We start from the raw sequence: 16647 nt of genomic DNA, 5'->3' as shown, positions 1-16647 counted from the left end.
CCATGGACTCCTTCGTACAACCTTGTAAGCGAAAAAGAAGTTGCAGTGTGCCTGTACAAAGAACTAGCGTAAGTTCAGTTACCTGCTTCTCGGAATTTTAGTTAGCCACTTATTGCAAAATTGTTCAATTACGTTGCTTGGCTTAATTTAGTTTGCTACTGATTACATAATGCCACAGCCTGTTAATCCTATTGTAGACTGCGCCTATCTATGTGTTTGATACTTACTGTTAAGAATTACCTGTTTGCCTTAACTTAAATAGCTACTTGTTTGTTTAACTGCTTTGCTGCTGCAACAACGGGTTACAATGATGTTAATAACTACTTTTCAGCATCCAATTAAAACTCTTTAATTCCTTGTTTGTTTAACTGGTTTGCTGTTATAACTCCCAGTTGAGATGTTTTTTTAACTTCAACTTTTCTGAATCCAATCGGAACTTTAATGGCAAAACAGGTTAGCCCAAGATCAAAGAGCGAGGTCCCCATGGACGTTGCATCATCCCACAGCAGTGGCACCGGCCCAATCGTGCATTATGAATTGCCAACTGCTGATGCTCTAGAGGCTAAACTAGTGGTAGAAAGAGATTCTGCTTCTGCACTTAGAGATGAAGTTGACATGTTGAGGAACCAAACAGCACAATCACAAGCAGTACTCAAGACAACCATTAAATATTTGGTGGATTTCAAAACGAAGCAAGCTGAGACTGACCACATTGTTAAGGTCCTGAAGGAAAAAGGAAATTAAATTCCCACTTGGTAAATCATAGGTGAAATGTTCTTTCCATCGTTGAATAACCTTTGTGTTGTTTGTTCATGTAATCAATCAAACCATTTGTTTTAGAGATCATGTAATAATTGTTTTTTTTGTTTTTTGGTTTGTAATTTTATTTGAGCACAAGTCTGTATTAATTGATAAGACTCGGAGACATTTCATTTGGATTGCTGTGCCAGACCTACAAATATGCCAATCGGGCTGAATGTGCATTCAGCAATAATAGTAGTATAGATGGACCATAAGTGGCACGCATCGGAAAGGGCCAAGATGCTGGCTAAAAAAGGATGCTGTTGTAGCAAAAAAAAGTACAGCGGCCTGGCTTATGTATGTTAGTTGATATTATTGATCCATATACTCTATAAGTGTTTATATGTCTGTTAGTTCTGTACATTCTTGGTTGATTGACTCGGTATTTGAATCTTGATACATCGCTTGTGTACATATCTAAATGGGAGTACACATTATGCTGCGTGTGACATTTGAGTTGGACATGAAGTGTTCCAAATATTCGAATTCACCTTAAACTGGATTCTAGCTTCTGAATTTGAGTATCGGCATTTGTAAACCATATTCATATATGACAGTGGAATACATCTTTGTCGTCCTTTTGAAGATATATAAAAACACATAGAATGATTTATAAAGATTCATATAGGAATACAAAATGGATTCGAATTTAGTTGCCAGGGTAAACGTGGATGCTTATTGTCCCAAAATTCGAAAGAAGCGGCAAAATGTCCACTCCCACGTCGGCTGCCCGAAGCCAAGTGTTTGGGAGATGGAAATTACTGTCTACCCATTACACGGACAATCCATCGGCCCGATTTCCACTGCTCTAAATAGGGGTAGGTTAGTAACTTCAATTAGACGTGACACGACCGCCTCTGAGCCCATTCCGACACGGTGGGCGTCAAACATGGGCGGCAAAACACATTTGATTCAAGCTCGTCCGAAAGACCTCTGTTTCTCCCTCCATTCCCCATTCATACACGGTGGGCGGCAAAACAAACTCGACTCGGCCGAAATCGATGTAGGCAAATATTTTCAATAGGGGCAGGTTTGTAACTTCACTCAGACGTGACACAACCGCCCTACCTGTCAGCCCCGTTCATACACCGTGGGCGCCAACCATGGGCGCCAACCACCCTCTCCTCGCCCGAAATCGCTCTGGGCAAATATTGGCGAGATGCGAGATTACCGTCCTATCCCCAACCGACGAGACGTCCAAATTTTAAACGGGGGCTAAGTTCGTAACTTTCCCATATTTCAGACAGGCGCGTCCCAAAAACATGGTTCCCCGTACCTCTCCCTCCATTTTCCCATTCATACACCGTCCGCGCTAGAACACCCATCCCCACACCAGCCTCCGTCCGCCACCCCATCCATCGCCGCCGTCCTCCACCACATCCATCGCCACCGTCCTCCACCATGCCGGAGCGCCTACCAAGACCGCGTCGTCCACTGCTAGAGATGGACGTTTCTCATCCACGGCGACGGACCAATAGCCTTGCATCGCGTCCTCTCGCTTCATCGGCGCCGTCGTCCTCTTTGCCGGGGCCGCTCACACGACCTTCTCTTCCACCGCAACGGGACTTATCCCCCGATGCACCCGTCTACCGTCGCAGATCTGCTTCAACGCCACCGACAGCCATCGCACCCCCGATGCCTACACGGCGCCGCAAGAGAGGTGGTACTTCATATCTCCTCAACTTTTTGATCTCAACCAGAAAATAGATCTTAACTTGGTTACTCTACTTTCTTTTCAGCTCTTAGAATTTAGTTCTTAGTTCGAAGCAAACAATGGATGCTAAATATCATTTCTCCAGTTTGCAGCTTCAAATCTGCCATGGCACAGCCATAATACGGTTTAATTGATCATGCTTAGGGTTTAATTGATCATGTTGGTTCCGTGGTGGTTTCTTTAATAGAAATCGGAGGGGAAACCCTCTTTTGCTAAAAAAATATGCTTAGAGTTTCCCCCTTTTATGATCACTATACGATCAGAATACGTGCTTCGTGTCATAATAACACTGCTCCACCCATCAAGCTAAACAAGCTTAGTTGTTCAAATACGAATCTGATATTATTAAAACAGAGTCGTTTAATTGGTCAGCTAAATGTTCCTAAATTAGTTTCGAAAATGCATGTTCGCCGCTCGGGTGTGTATCTCTACAGGGTGCCCATGGTGGGCCGGCCCACCCTGGGATTTTGGGTCGTCCCAGGCCCCGATTCCCCTCTGTTCTGCTGCGCGCTTCCGATCTCTACTCGCCCCCAGCCGCCTGCCTCGCCGGCGACTTGCCGTCCCCGGACGGCATGACTCTAGGAGGAGACGCCGGACTAACAGGAGGTCAGGAGCCGCTCGCCCAACAGCGTCACCGCTGCCCGGGCGCGCCGCCGTGCCTACCTTCCCAGTCTGTTCAGGGCTCAGGCGTGCAGCACCCACCAAGCCAACCCGATTTATCCTGAGATACGTCCTCAACACTCAGCAGCCACTCCTCATCACCCATTTTCTAATTGATTCATTACTCATTAGGCAGGACTGTCATTAGGGTTTGTTGTGTGCTCAGTGCTACCTACACTTAATGGTTCAGATGTATTTCGGTAATCTTTAGTACCTCTAAAGTTCACAGGGTTTTCAAAATTCCGGCCCTCGGAACAGACACTAGTCATTTTGGATTGTTGGTCGTAGTGACATTGACCCAGATTACTACTGCAAGCCAGGTTTGTTGACAATTTTACTTGTCTTTCTTACTCATTCGATATAATATCCAATTATTCACGTCGATTAGTTGCAAACAATAAGTGCTAGACAAACTTCTTCATTCAGATTTTGGACGGTCTCTTACTGCAGTTACAATTCTGCATACTTGTCCTAGTAAGCTCACAAGTAAATGATTGATTCACTACATCTATGCTTGCCTTGTCATATTTGTTGTCAATATTCTTTTAGGGTGGACCACCCTGTTTCTAAATACTGGAACCGTAGACATGAGTGAATAGTATTTCTCTATGTGATCTCTTCCATCATGTGTGGGCAACGAACACTGCATTGTATAGAAAGAAAGTGTCATTTCCAGCTTTTACATAGGTTTCGATCTTTTACATGGAATACAATCTGCCTACTTGCTTTGTGTCGCACTACCAACACTCCACCCTTGAAGCTAAACATTATGCCACTCATAATTCCTTAGTTTATTTGTTCAAATACGAATTTCATATGATTCTAATGTTCCTACTTCAGTTTTGAAATGTGTGTCTGCCTGTTATAGAGACATAAGGGGTTTGTATTTCTGTGTGTGGTCTGGTCAGCACGGTTGGGGGTGAACTTTGCATATGCAGGGGTTTATAGGGAGACACTCTTCGAGTTGAATCCGCAATGCATTCCATAGATAATCTGACTACTTTTTATGTTTTCATGAATCTCAGATTCTGAACAGCATCATAATGATTATGAGCTTGCGCGCATGAAAAGAATAAAGCAGAACAATGCCATGGCTGTCAAACTTGGCATTAAGGGACTGAAATCAAGTCTGGATGCAATGCAATGCAAACGCTCTCCACCTACAGATTCATGCTCAGAATATGATCCTAACAGTGATTCTGAGCTAGAGGGAGACCTAAGTCAATGTAGCTCCCTAGTGGAGGAGTCAGAGGAAGATGCCCTATCTTATTCACCCATCAAGGTGCTTGCTCTAACTTTCCAAGGTTACATTGGTCGCACATATCTTGCAACTGATGCTTTGCATTGCTTCTACTTTGTTGAACTGCCATTAGCTTAGTTTACACATCGTGTATGTGAATACGCCCTGCCTATCCATTTTCAGTACATATTCCATCTGTCATCATACCATATTTATCCATTCAAATGTTGTTCTTGTGTATCAGACGTTCAAAAGGAAGAGGGCGATTGCTGATCGTGGAGGAGCACAAGCAAAGTATTTGGAAAAGGTAGTGGCACCTGATAAATCAAATAGCCCATTAGGTGTAGTTGCAATATCACCTGACCCACAAAACACCCCAACTCTAGCAGACTCTAGCCCTACTACACTGGTCATTTCTGATGCCCCAACTCAGCAGACCCCAACTGCAGCAAACAGTATGATTATGCCAGTTGACATAGCACCAGCTCTACGACGCAAAACCCCCATTCCAGCAAAGAGTACACCAAATCCAGTTGCCAAATCCCTTTTCGAACCAGAGAGAGCCCCAATTGCAGCAAATAGGACCCCTGTTCCATTTCTTCCCAGTTTAGAAGACGAAGCTTATATTGTTGTCAGGAACTTTGTGTGCATCTTTCCTTCATGGAAAGATTATACCGCAGACACAGAACAATTTCCAGTCTTCCTCCGCAACTTACGCGTAAGTAATGTACTAATGTTATTCATGGTCATTACTGCATATGTTTCTGCTGACAGAAGACACAAGATTTCATTCTTTTAAATAGGCTAGGAGCAAACTGGATTGTGATGACGAGCAAGGGTTGGTTGCGCTTTTCAAGCACTCGTTGATGAAGTATCGTTCCTACCTGAGGCAAGCGCACTTCAATGGCAAGCCTCTGAACGAAATTTCTATAAAGTCTCCGGTGCTACATTTATCCGATGGTGACTAGAATAATCTTGTTACACATTGGTCTCGGCTGCAGCGTAAGGTACTGTCTATGATATCACATCACAATTTGAACTACATTTCTGCATTTGCCTTAATGTCTCACTTGTATGAAAACTATTAGCAGAAGAACATTCGTTCTCAAGGGACCACAGAATCTCGCAACTATACTGCACACTGCATTGCTCTTGTGAGTACCTCTTGCCTTGTATGACCATACTTACTTTCATAGTTGTTTGATTATGTAGCATCACTGCACATGTTAGCCTCGTAATCGTCCATTTGGTGGACATTATAAGATCCATATGGGCTCTTACATAAATTTAGAATCAACCCAATGCTTTTGAAGAGGTTTAGCTCTGCAGTCCTCTTGTAAGGACTGAACATGGTCTATCATTGTACTTACATTAACAGCTACTCCCTCCGTCCCATAATATAAGAATGTTTTGTACAGTACACCAGTGTTCAAAACACTCTTGTATTATGGGAAGAGGGATTGGTTCATTTGTAGCATTCTGCATCTTATCTCCCTCGCCCACCATTTACTAAAAAAGATCAGATCTATATTTAATCTTACTAACAAGTAGAATACACAGACAATGCCAGTGCAGAAGTGTAGCCCATTGCTCTTGTCAGTACATTTTGTCCTGTAACGCTTGTACTTCCAGGGATTGGTAGTTGATTATGTAGCATCAATCTGCATCTTATCTTCATTATCCTCTATCCCTTCCAGTATTATCATATCTATAATTACTCTCTACAAAATGTAGAGTACAGGCAATGCTTATGAAGAAGATTCTGTGCTGAAATTCTTGAGTTATCCTTCCCTTGACATGGAGAAGGGCATTATAAAGCCGGTGTTAACTGTTAATGTAAGTCAGTCCTTCTAAAGCCTTTATCCTCAACTGTTGTTTAATTTGCTCATACTCACTATCGTTTACTGCTGTTTAGTTTGCTGTTTCTACCAAAATGCATGTTCGCAAGAACCGTAAGTTCTAAGTTTTACTTGTAAAACCAAATTCCTTATTCATACCATGCACATTACTTAATACTCCCTATATGTATGCTTGTTTTTGTGGATCTATAATCCAGTGTGTGGTGAAGCAGCCCATGTTTGCACCTTGTCATCTCCTGTTTTATCTTACTGATGTGGCTGATGATATGAACAACATGCCATGCACATTAACCAAAATAGATACAATGATTTTCTTTGCCCTTCATCTATGCTTGTTATGTTGACATGGTAATCCAGTAGTGTGGTGAAGCTCTCCGCATTATGAACAATGCCAAATTATGCTATTGATATTTTGAACTTACTCTTTATTTTCTAATTTGAAATTGGATGGAATTGACAGCACAGTTATCATCTTTGTTTATACACGTGCAAAACATGTCATCTCTCTGCTTTGTTTCAGGGTGATATGCCTGATGGCATGCACAAGTCTGCTGAAGGCTGTGAGACAAACCCAACATATATTGCAGCAAAGAAGGCAAAACATCTTGAAGATAGTGAGACAACCCCAAAGTCTTGTCTTGATGCAGTGTTCAAGTTACTTGAGACTAACAGTCAGACAAGCTCACAGAATTCGTTGTCTGAATCAGTTCGACTTCTTCAGTCCCAAGTTCTAGCAGAAAGGCATTCTGCAACTCAACTTCGACTTGAAGTCCTATCTCTAATAAAGATTGCGGAGAACACCAATGAGAACCTCATCGCTAAACAACTACACCTGGAAGCTATGACCGACATGCTAGGCCGGTCTCATAGCCTTACTCAGCAGCTTGTGCAGCAGTTCCCCCGCACGGCTAACCTTTCTTGAACTGTCTTGGAAGTGGTCTCGGTTCAGTATTATTTTGTTACGCTGCAATGGTGCCCAGTTTTTGTAATCTGCTTCTTCGTTGCGCTTTATGATCACTGGTGGCGAACTTCGATGCCCAGTGGATGTAATATACCTTAAATCCTTTATTGTACAGTGTAGGTTTATTCTTAGTTACTATGCCATAATTTCTTTATTGTATAGAGTAGGTTTGTTCTTAATTCCTACTAGTTACTGCCATCATTCGCTATCTGAAAAAAATCAGATGTAGTCGACCGGGCCGAAACATTCGACTCTAACGGGCCTTGTTTTTAGTGGGCCACAATTGGGCTGGCCCGTGTCTTTCTTGGGCCCGAATGATTGGGGCCTTCACACATTGCGCCAGGCCCAAACTTACACTGGCCTATATTTTAGTTGGGCCTTTTGTCGACACAACGCTTAGTTTGGCCCAGGTAGCATTGGGCCATTAACAGGCTGAATATTGTACTGGCGTGTTACGGCCGAGATGAAACCACAGGCCTTTAGCAGGCCAAAATGCATGTTGGGCCTCAATTTTCACTAGTGGTCGACGGGCCTTTAGTAGGCCAAAATGTAGACCGAGCCTTTTTGGGCCCAGTTAGCTCACGAGCCGTTACCAGGCCGAAACATATCCCGGGCCTTAGTTGGCCCACTGATACCATGGGCCTTTAAGAGGCCGAAAGCTTAGTACAGGCATCAACAGGCCGAATTACGCGGCAGGCCTTTAACACGCCCAAAGTCACATTGGGCTTAACTGTTGCCACCTTTAGCACGGACCGTTAGTGGGCCCGATGTCCCGTCGGACCATATATGGCCCATGGGCAGCACGGGCCATTCCCAGGCCGAAAGTCACACTGGGCTGAAATGGGCCCATGTCTACATCAGGCCTCTAACAGGCCGAAAGTCACTAGGCTATAGTTGGGCCCAAATATTCGGCGAACAATTAACGGGCCAGATCTGGCTTCGGGCCGCAAATGGGCCCAAATATTGGGCGAACAATTAACGGGCCAGATCTGGCTTCGGGCCGTAAATGGGCCCAAATATTGGGCGAACAATTAACGGGCCAGATCTGGCTTCGGGCCGTAAATGGGCCTTTATTAAGTAGGCCATTATTGGGCTGGCCCACTAGTACCTGATTAAGTACTATGGGCCTTTGACTGGGCCGGCCTTTTTAACCTATATGGGCCTCTGTTGGGCCCAGCCACGTGTCGACGTATCATAGCCATGTCTCCTCCAATGGACGGGTGACATCTGGCCCACTGACGAGCTGACATGTGTTCCCTTCGGCCAATCAAAATTTTACACGTGGAAATTTCACATTGGTCAGGGCTGTTAATGGGTTATCGGATCCAAAATCCGACTCGATAGCTTAACGGCGTTCCGTTACGGTGGATGCCACGTGTCAGTCACCCTTGACGAAAGCACTTCTGTGACGCGCGATTTATCGTCATGGAAGTGGACACTTCCGTGATGATAATTTTGGTAATGTCATGGAACACTTCTATGACATCACAAGTATGACTATCTTGATTCTTTCATAAAATCGTCATGGATATACATGCATGACAAAAAACGCAACCTACTGTGACAAGCACGTATCATCACGGAAGTGTATTTTTTTTGTAGTGATATATCGTCGAAGAAGTTTATCGTTCCAGAGCTATGAAGATCAATAATGCCGAGGGCACTAATCTAAGAGTGGTTAATGGGAAAAAAGTTGAACACTATATCTCAGGTACACCCGTTAATGTTGAAACTAATATATTCAACTATGACACCGGACGGACCAATAAGAGATACCTCTGGAACACCCCAGAACCCTGAAAATGAATAGGTATGGAACATGGTAAATAAACCGACTCAAAAAATTCCATAAAATTTATTTCTGTCTGTTTTGGAATATTAGAAAAAATACAAAAATAAGAACAAGCCGAGGGGACCCACAAGGAGGTCACGATGCAACAGGGTGCGCCGGGTTGCCTTGTGGGCCCCTCGTGTGCCTTCCCGACTCCGTTTTCTTCCCGAATACTTGTTTTCCAAGACAAAAAATCATTATACATACTCTCGTATGTTTTGCCCACCGTACCGCAAGTTTCTCCCATGTTCTTGTTTTGGGCTATTTTTCTAGCAGATCGGGTGTCATGCCATCGCAAGATTCAGATGGAGAGAGCAATGCCTCGCATTATGTTGCCAATCCAATGGTCTATGACGATATTGACCCTTATGGGTGGTCCACTGCTACTTGTGAGCTGCGTTGGGATTTCCCCGAAAAGGAGGGGATGCTGCAGTACAGTAGAGATAAGTATTTCCCTCATTTATGAAACCAAGGTTATCAATCCAGTAGGAGAATGACGGAACAACTCGTTAACAACACCTGCACACAAAATAACAAATCCTTGCACCCAACGTGAACAAGGGGTCGTCAATCCCTTGGCGGATAGTTGCAAGATTAAATTGTATGGTGATAGATAGATAGATCAAACAAAAATACAAAATAAAATAAATAAAGTAAAATTGCATCAAGGTATTTTTAGGATTTTAATATGTGATAAAGGTAGACCCGGGGGCCATAGTTTTCACTAGAGGCTTCTCTCTTTAAAATAGCATACGGTGGGTAAACAAATTACTGTTGGGCAATTGATAGAAAATCAAATAATCATGATGATATCCAAGGCAATGATCATGTATATAGGCATCACATCCGAGATAAGTAGACCGACTCTTGCCTGCATCTACTACTATTACTCCACACATTGACCACTATCCAACATGCATCTAGAGTACTAAGTTAATAAAGAACGTAGTAACACCTTAAGTAAGATGACATGATGTAGACAAATTAAACTCACGCATGAATAAACCCCATATTTTTTATCCTTAATAGGAACAATACAATACTTGTCACGTCCCCTTCTATCACTGGGATTGAGCACCGCATGATCGAACCCATTACAAAGCACCTCCCCCCTTTACAAGATAAATCAATCTAGTTGGCCAAACCATATCAATAGATCAGAGAGAAATACGAAGCTATAATAATCATGCATAAAATAGTTCAGAGTAAACTCAAATAATATTCATGGATAATCTGATCGTAAACTCACAATTCATCGGATCCCAACAAACACACCGCAAAAAGTAATCATTACATCAAATAGAGAGAATAAGCCATCTAGCTACTAACTATGGACCCGTAGGTCTGTGGTAAACTACTCACACATCACCGGAAGGGCAACAAGGTTGATGTAGAGCCCCTCCGTGATTGATTCCCTCTCTGACAGTGCCGAAAAAGGCGTCTATATGATATCTCTCGAGAATAGGAACTTGCAGCGACGAAAAAAGTATTTCGGGGACTCCTCTGTTGGTTTCCCGATTTTAGAGAATTTATAGAAGCGAGTTAGGTCAGACGGAGCCATGTGGGCCCCATGAGCCACCAAGGCACGCCCTACCCCCCTGGGCATGCCCTGGTGCCTCGTGGGCCACTGTTCCATCTTCTCGTCCCCTCCCAAAGCTTCCACGGTCTCTTATGCCCGGAAAAAAAATCTCCAAAAAGTTTCGTGGCATTTGGACTTCATTTGGTACTGATATCCTGAAAAACAAAAAAAAGCAACAAACAACAACTGGCACTGGGCACTAAGTTAATAGCTTAGTCCCCCAAAATGATATATAATTGCTTGTAAGTGTATATAAGACATCCAAAATTTGTACAAATACCATGGAATGATCAAAAATTATAGATATGTTGGAGACGTATCAAGCATCCCCAAGCTTAATTCCTACTCGTCCTCGAGTATGTAAATGATGAAATAAGAATTTTTTATGTGGAATGCTACCTATCATATTCATCATATAGTCTTTTCTTTTGTGGCATGGACATTTGAACTTGAATGATTCAAAGCAATAGTCTATAGTTTGACATGAAGACATGAATACTCAAGCGTACTAACAAGCAACCATGTCTTTCAAAATATCAATGCTAAATAAAGTTATCCTTAGCCCATTATGCTCAATCATTGGTCCATTCATGAAACACACTCAATATTAGCTACACCCAATGCACAAGTATGACAATAGTGCTCTCTAGTTGGTGCTTTGCAAGAGAAGATGGAGACTCAAAATAAAAATAAAAATTGCATAAAAGTAAATAGATAGGCCCTTTGTGAGGGAAGCAGAGATTTGCAGAGGTGCCAGAGCTCAAGGCTTAAATTAGAGAGATAAAATTATTTTGAGAGGCATGCTTTTTCCTGTCAACAAAAATGACCGAGAATTCCCAATATCTTCCATGCTAGACACATTATAGGCGGTTGCCAAACAGAAAATAAAGTTTATTTCCTTTCCACCATTCTTTCACAATCCATGGCTAGCCGTATCCACGGGTGCCTTTCGTACCAACACTTTCTAAGGAATTTATTACTATCATCATATTATTATATTTTCATTTCAGGACTGGGCATCCCTATTACCTACCACTTTCTCATGCAATGACAAGTGAATAAACACTCATCACGAGAATAAAACACCTAGCATGGAAAATATTGGCCACCCCCTACCCCTTCATGAGCGGTACGGGCACACAAAACAGAAAATTATTTTTAAAAATTAGAGTTGGCACATGCAAATTTACTTGGAACGGCATGGAAATACCACATATAGGTAGGTATGGTGGACTCATTTGGCACAACTTTGGGTTTGAGGAATTGTATGCACAAGCAGCATTCCCAGTTAGTACAAATGAAGGATAGCAAATAGATTAAGAAGCAACGAACCAAAAAGCAAAAATGGTCATAAACATGCATTGAACATAACTAACACTGAATAGTGCACCATAAGTAGGAACAATAATTTCGTTGCATAACTATTGACTTTACGTGCATGCATAGGGAATCACAAACCTTAACACAAATATTCTTACTAAACCACAATTACTCACTAACATGACTCACATATTATCACTCCATATCGCAAAACTATTGCAATGAATCAAACTTATCTTATCCAATGATCTTTCATGAAAGTTTTTATTATATCCCTCTTGAATATTCATCACTTTGGGACCAAATCCATATATTGTGCAAATTACCATTACTATTATCAACTCTCAAAAATATATAAGTGAAGCATGAGAGTGCAAATATTTCTTCAAAATTTAATCACTACTGCGCTAAAAAAGATATAAGTGAAGCACTAGAGCAGCTGCCTATCTCAAAATATGTAAGTGAAGTACATAGAGTATTCTAACAAATCATGATAAATGTGTGCCTCTCTCAAATAGGTGTGTCCAGCAAAGATGATTTTGACAAACTAAACAGCAAACAAAGCAAAGACTCATATAATACACGACGCTCCAAGCAAAACTCTTAATATGTGACGAATAAAAATATAGCTCCAAGTAAAATTAGCGATGGTCGGCAGAAGAAAGAGGGGATGCCTTCTAGGGCATCCCCATGCTTAGTTGCTTGGGAGTCCTTGAATATTACCTTGGGGTGCCTCGGGAATCCCCAAGCTTAGGCTCTTGCACTCCTTAAAGGGCTTCCTTTCCTGTCTGGACTTAGGTCCGGCGAACCACGTGTTGAGTGCAACGTCTTCCGTATCGCTTCCACCATTTTTGTATCGACACTTTTTTTATTGTGCTTGGGTTTTCCATTGGTGTCGCATGTTTCCGAGGTGCCTGCCTCATCGTTGTGAGTACTATGGGCAAGCCAACTGTCCTCTCCCACACAAAAGCAAGTCATAAGTGAGGTGAGGGCTGTCATAGTCGTCGGCTTATCTTGGCCGAGCTAGCGGGCCAACCACTCATCTCAGATGTTGTTCTTAAACACGGCGACGGCCTCTTCATCGAAGCAGTCTATGATCTGGTTCTTCTTGGTGAGGAACCTGTTCTAGAACTTTGGGGCTGATTCACCTGGCTACTGGGTGTCACGGCTAAGGTCATCAGTGTTCGAAGGTTGGACGTACGTGTCCTGAAAGTTTGCTCGAAAAGCATCCTCTAGGGCCTCCTAGCTGCCGGTAGAATGAGGAGGCAGGCTGTTAAGCCAATGCCTAGTCATCCCATTTAGTTTGAGAGGCAAATATTAATGGCATGGAGATCATCTCCATTGCTGCTAGGTTGGTGGTGCCATCATATGATTCTATATTGATGGGCTTAAATCCTTCAGGGAATTGATGTTCCATTACCCTGTCTGTGAAACATGTCGGGTGGGATGGACCTCAGAACTAAGGAGCATCTCGTCAGAGGTCGGGAGAGAGCCGTGATTAGGCCTGGTCTCATGCACCGTTCCTGTCCATCCAGGCTTCATGGCCGTCGAGCCTAGCGGGCGCACGTCCTCTTGATCCGTAGATGGACCGAGGAGGTGCCCTATTTGCCTCGATGCGATGTTGAATGTCATGAGGATCTAGGTAATCCATGGGGTCCTTGCCATAACGGCGTAGAGGTGGCCGGTCATTGAGGTTTTCCTGCATTGGCCTGTCCCGGCCTCTAGGGGGTCTGTCATGGTCATCAGGGAGTTCCTCATGAAACTCCGACAGGAGACGCCTGCGTGGGTATGATTTTAGTGCGCTACGGCTCCGGTCTTCCTTGTCTTGTTCGCCGAAGAGCACTCCGACCCACTTTTTATTGAGTGCATCGGTGTTAGCTTGCAACAACTGCTACTTGCGTTTCATGCTCCGAGCCATCGCAATGAGGCAGCCGAAAGTTCTCCTGTTTGAAAGGGTCCTCGGGGATGATGAAGTCCTCGGTTCCGAGGCTTTCATCCTCCTCGAATTCTGGCATGTAGTTGTCATTGGCCCCTTCAAAGAGGTCGTCGGGATCTAAGTCCTCAATATGTCCTTCGGGTGTGCCTTTCCGCACTAGAGAAGCTTGATGGTATCCCTCGGGGTTGTCAGCATCACCGTCTTCTGCTTCACCGTTATCGGTGGTTGCATTATTGCCACTAGGTTCCCCAGTTTTGCCTTTTCTGCGTCTTCGCCGATGTCTTGGAGGGGAATTGGGGGTGTCCACCATGTAGACATCATAAGTAGATGTAGGAGTCCACCTGTCGGTGTTTACTAGAGGCGAGGTATCTTCTGTGGGGCCATCAACATCTTCATCCATGTCCATGGCCTTGCTGTAGTCTAGTGCGTCGGTTAAATCATCGACCGTGGCGACTAGGTGGGTGGCGGGTGGCATGTAAATTTCCCGATCGTTGGCTTTAAGTCTAAGCTGATCGTAAACCAAAGTCTTGTTGTCCAAGATGGACATACTCTGGATACAATCAAGCATCTCATTGAGGTGAGATAGCTCTTTGGGGTTCATCGCTGGGTTGTAAGTGGGGCTAACTCGAAGTATGCCTGATGTATAACTTGACATGTCTTCGGCACGAAGGGGATCAGGGAGTGGTTCCAGATTCGGTGCCGAGGTCAGTTCTAACCCTGACATAGTTTCACAGGTGGGAGCCGGATCTATGTCCATACTAAAGATTGGAAGGAGACTCGCCGGGGCAGTTATGGGGGTCTCTGCGGGCGTCGCGATGGAGATCGGTCCCGGAGTTGAGCCTTCGGAGCTGGATGAGTTCTTAGTTCGATATAGGGCCAATCCCGACAGGATGAGTTCACCATGGGAATCTGTGGTGTACTCAAGGCCATCGAAGGTCATGATCCGACCTGGGGTGTACTTCTTGATAGAGGCCAGATGACCCATTGGGTCGGCACAGAAGACCATACTACCGAACACAAAGAGCTGGCCGAGGCATAAATGCTCCCATGGATGTTGGTGTTGATCTAGGAGCAAGGCGACGGTAGAGATCTTGGAGTATACGTCAAGTCTTCGGTGGAGGTATTCTTGATCACGCCTCCTGTGTAGGCCTCCAGAGCCCATCTTGACCACAAATGAGGGTCCATCAGCCCAACCCGAGGCGAATGGGCCAACTAGGTTAGGATCCCCTAATCCAGGACACCGCCAGTAGCCCCCGAACCGGTCTTCTACACCAAGGACGACCTTTCTAACGATAGCAACCTCAGATCCGGAGTCCTAGGCTTGACAAACGAGTTCCTTGTAATTTTTGGTCCCCTTCAAAGGAGCGACCCAGCCGAAGCTCAACTGAACCTGTATCCCTTGCCCGAAGAGATCGAATGACTTAGCATTAATGGCCAAGCATCTCAGTGTGAATGGTTGCAGTCAGTCTGATAACTTTATCAAAATGGTTCACCCCACGATAGGTCGAGTAGTTACTGCTTCCCTTAAATTGCAGCCCGAGGCAGCCTTTTACTGGCACATCCCATCGAGGTGGAGATCGTGCCTGTTTCTCAGGTATATCATCAATATTTGGTTTCCCCCCATATGCTTAATGACATATTTCGTGGGAGTGGCATTTTTATCGGCGCAACAAAGGACTCTTGGCCTTTCAAAAGCCTGTAAGAGCAAAAGAGAGGGCAGCACAACCTACCATGCTCCCATTCTCCCCATCTAATGCTTCGTCTAGCTCCAGCGCCCAGATCCGACCCCACACCCCTTTTTTCCTTAGCGAGTCCATCCTCCTCTTCACTAGCCATGGCCGACACCCTCAAGGGGCACTGGGGGATTCCATTGTGACGTATGGCACCATCCTGGAGCTGCGCGGTGTCGGGTATCTGACCGCCGACATCACCGCTCGTGCTCCAGCCGCTGGCCAGGAGTGCCCACTCCCAATGCTGGGGAGCAGGTAGTCTTTGTCCCCCACCTCATCCAAGGGTTAGGGTTCCCACTGCACCCCTTTGTGCGTGGGTTAATGTTCTACTATGGGCTCAACTTCGACCACGTGGCCCCAAACTCCATTCTCCAGTGCGGTGTCAAAACTGGGAGACCTCAGGGTAGGGGGTCCCGAGCTATGGATCTCGAATCAAGGGTAACAGGAATGAAGGAGATCATGTTAACCTAGGTTCAAGCCCTCTTGATGGAGGTAAAACCCTACGTCATCCTCTTGTTTATACAAAGATGTATCAAGTATAAAGTTGATCTACCTCGAGATCGTAATATGTGGTCTAACTCTAGGGCTAGGTGAATGCTTTTGTGTTGATGTCTCCTCTACGGGCTAAACCCTATGGCTTATGTACATGCTAGGAAGGGTATCTAGGGTTGCAAGGTCAGTATATAGGAGCAAGGCAGCGATAGAGATCTTGGAGTATACGTCAAGTCTTCGGTGGAGTTAGTCTTGATCACGCCTCCCTGTGTATGACCTCTGGATCCCATCTTGACCATGAGTGAGGGTCCATCGACCCAACCCCAGGATAATGGGCCGACTAGGTTAGGACCCCTGATAACCCACAACTATAGTGGATCGCAATAGTTTTCGACGGTAGAGTATTCAACCCAAATTTATTGATTCAACACAAGGGGAGCCAAAGAATATTTGCAAGTCTTAGCAATTCAACCACATCTAGAGACTTAATATCTGCAGCAGAGTGATCAGTAGCACAGTAGTAT

This window comes from Triticum aestivum, chromosome 3B, assembly GCF_018294505.1.
Source record: "Triticum aestivum cultivar Chinese Spring chromosome 3B, IWGSC CS RefSeq v2.1, whole genome shotgun sequence".
In the NCBI taxonomy this organism is placed as follows: domain Eukaryota; kingdom Viridiplantae; phylum Streptophyta; class Magnoliopsida; order Poales; family Poaceae; genus Triticum; species Triticum aestivum.
Note: the sequence above shows the minus strand (reverse complement) of the source record.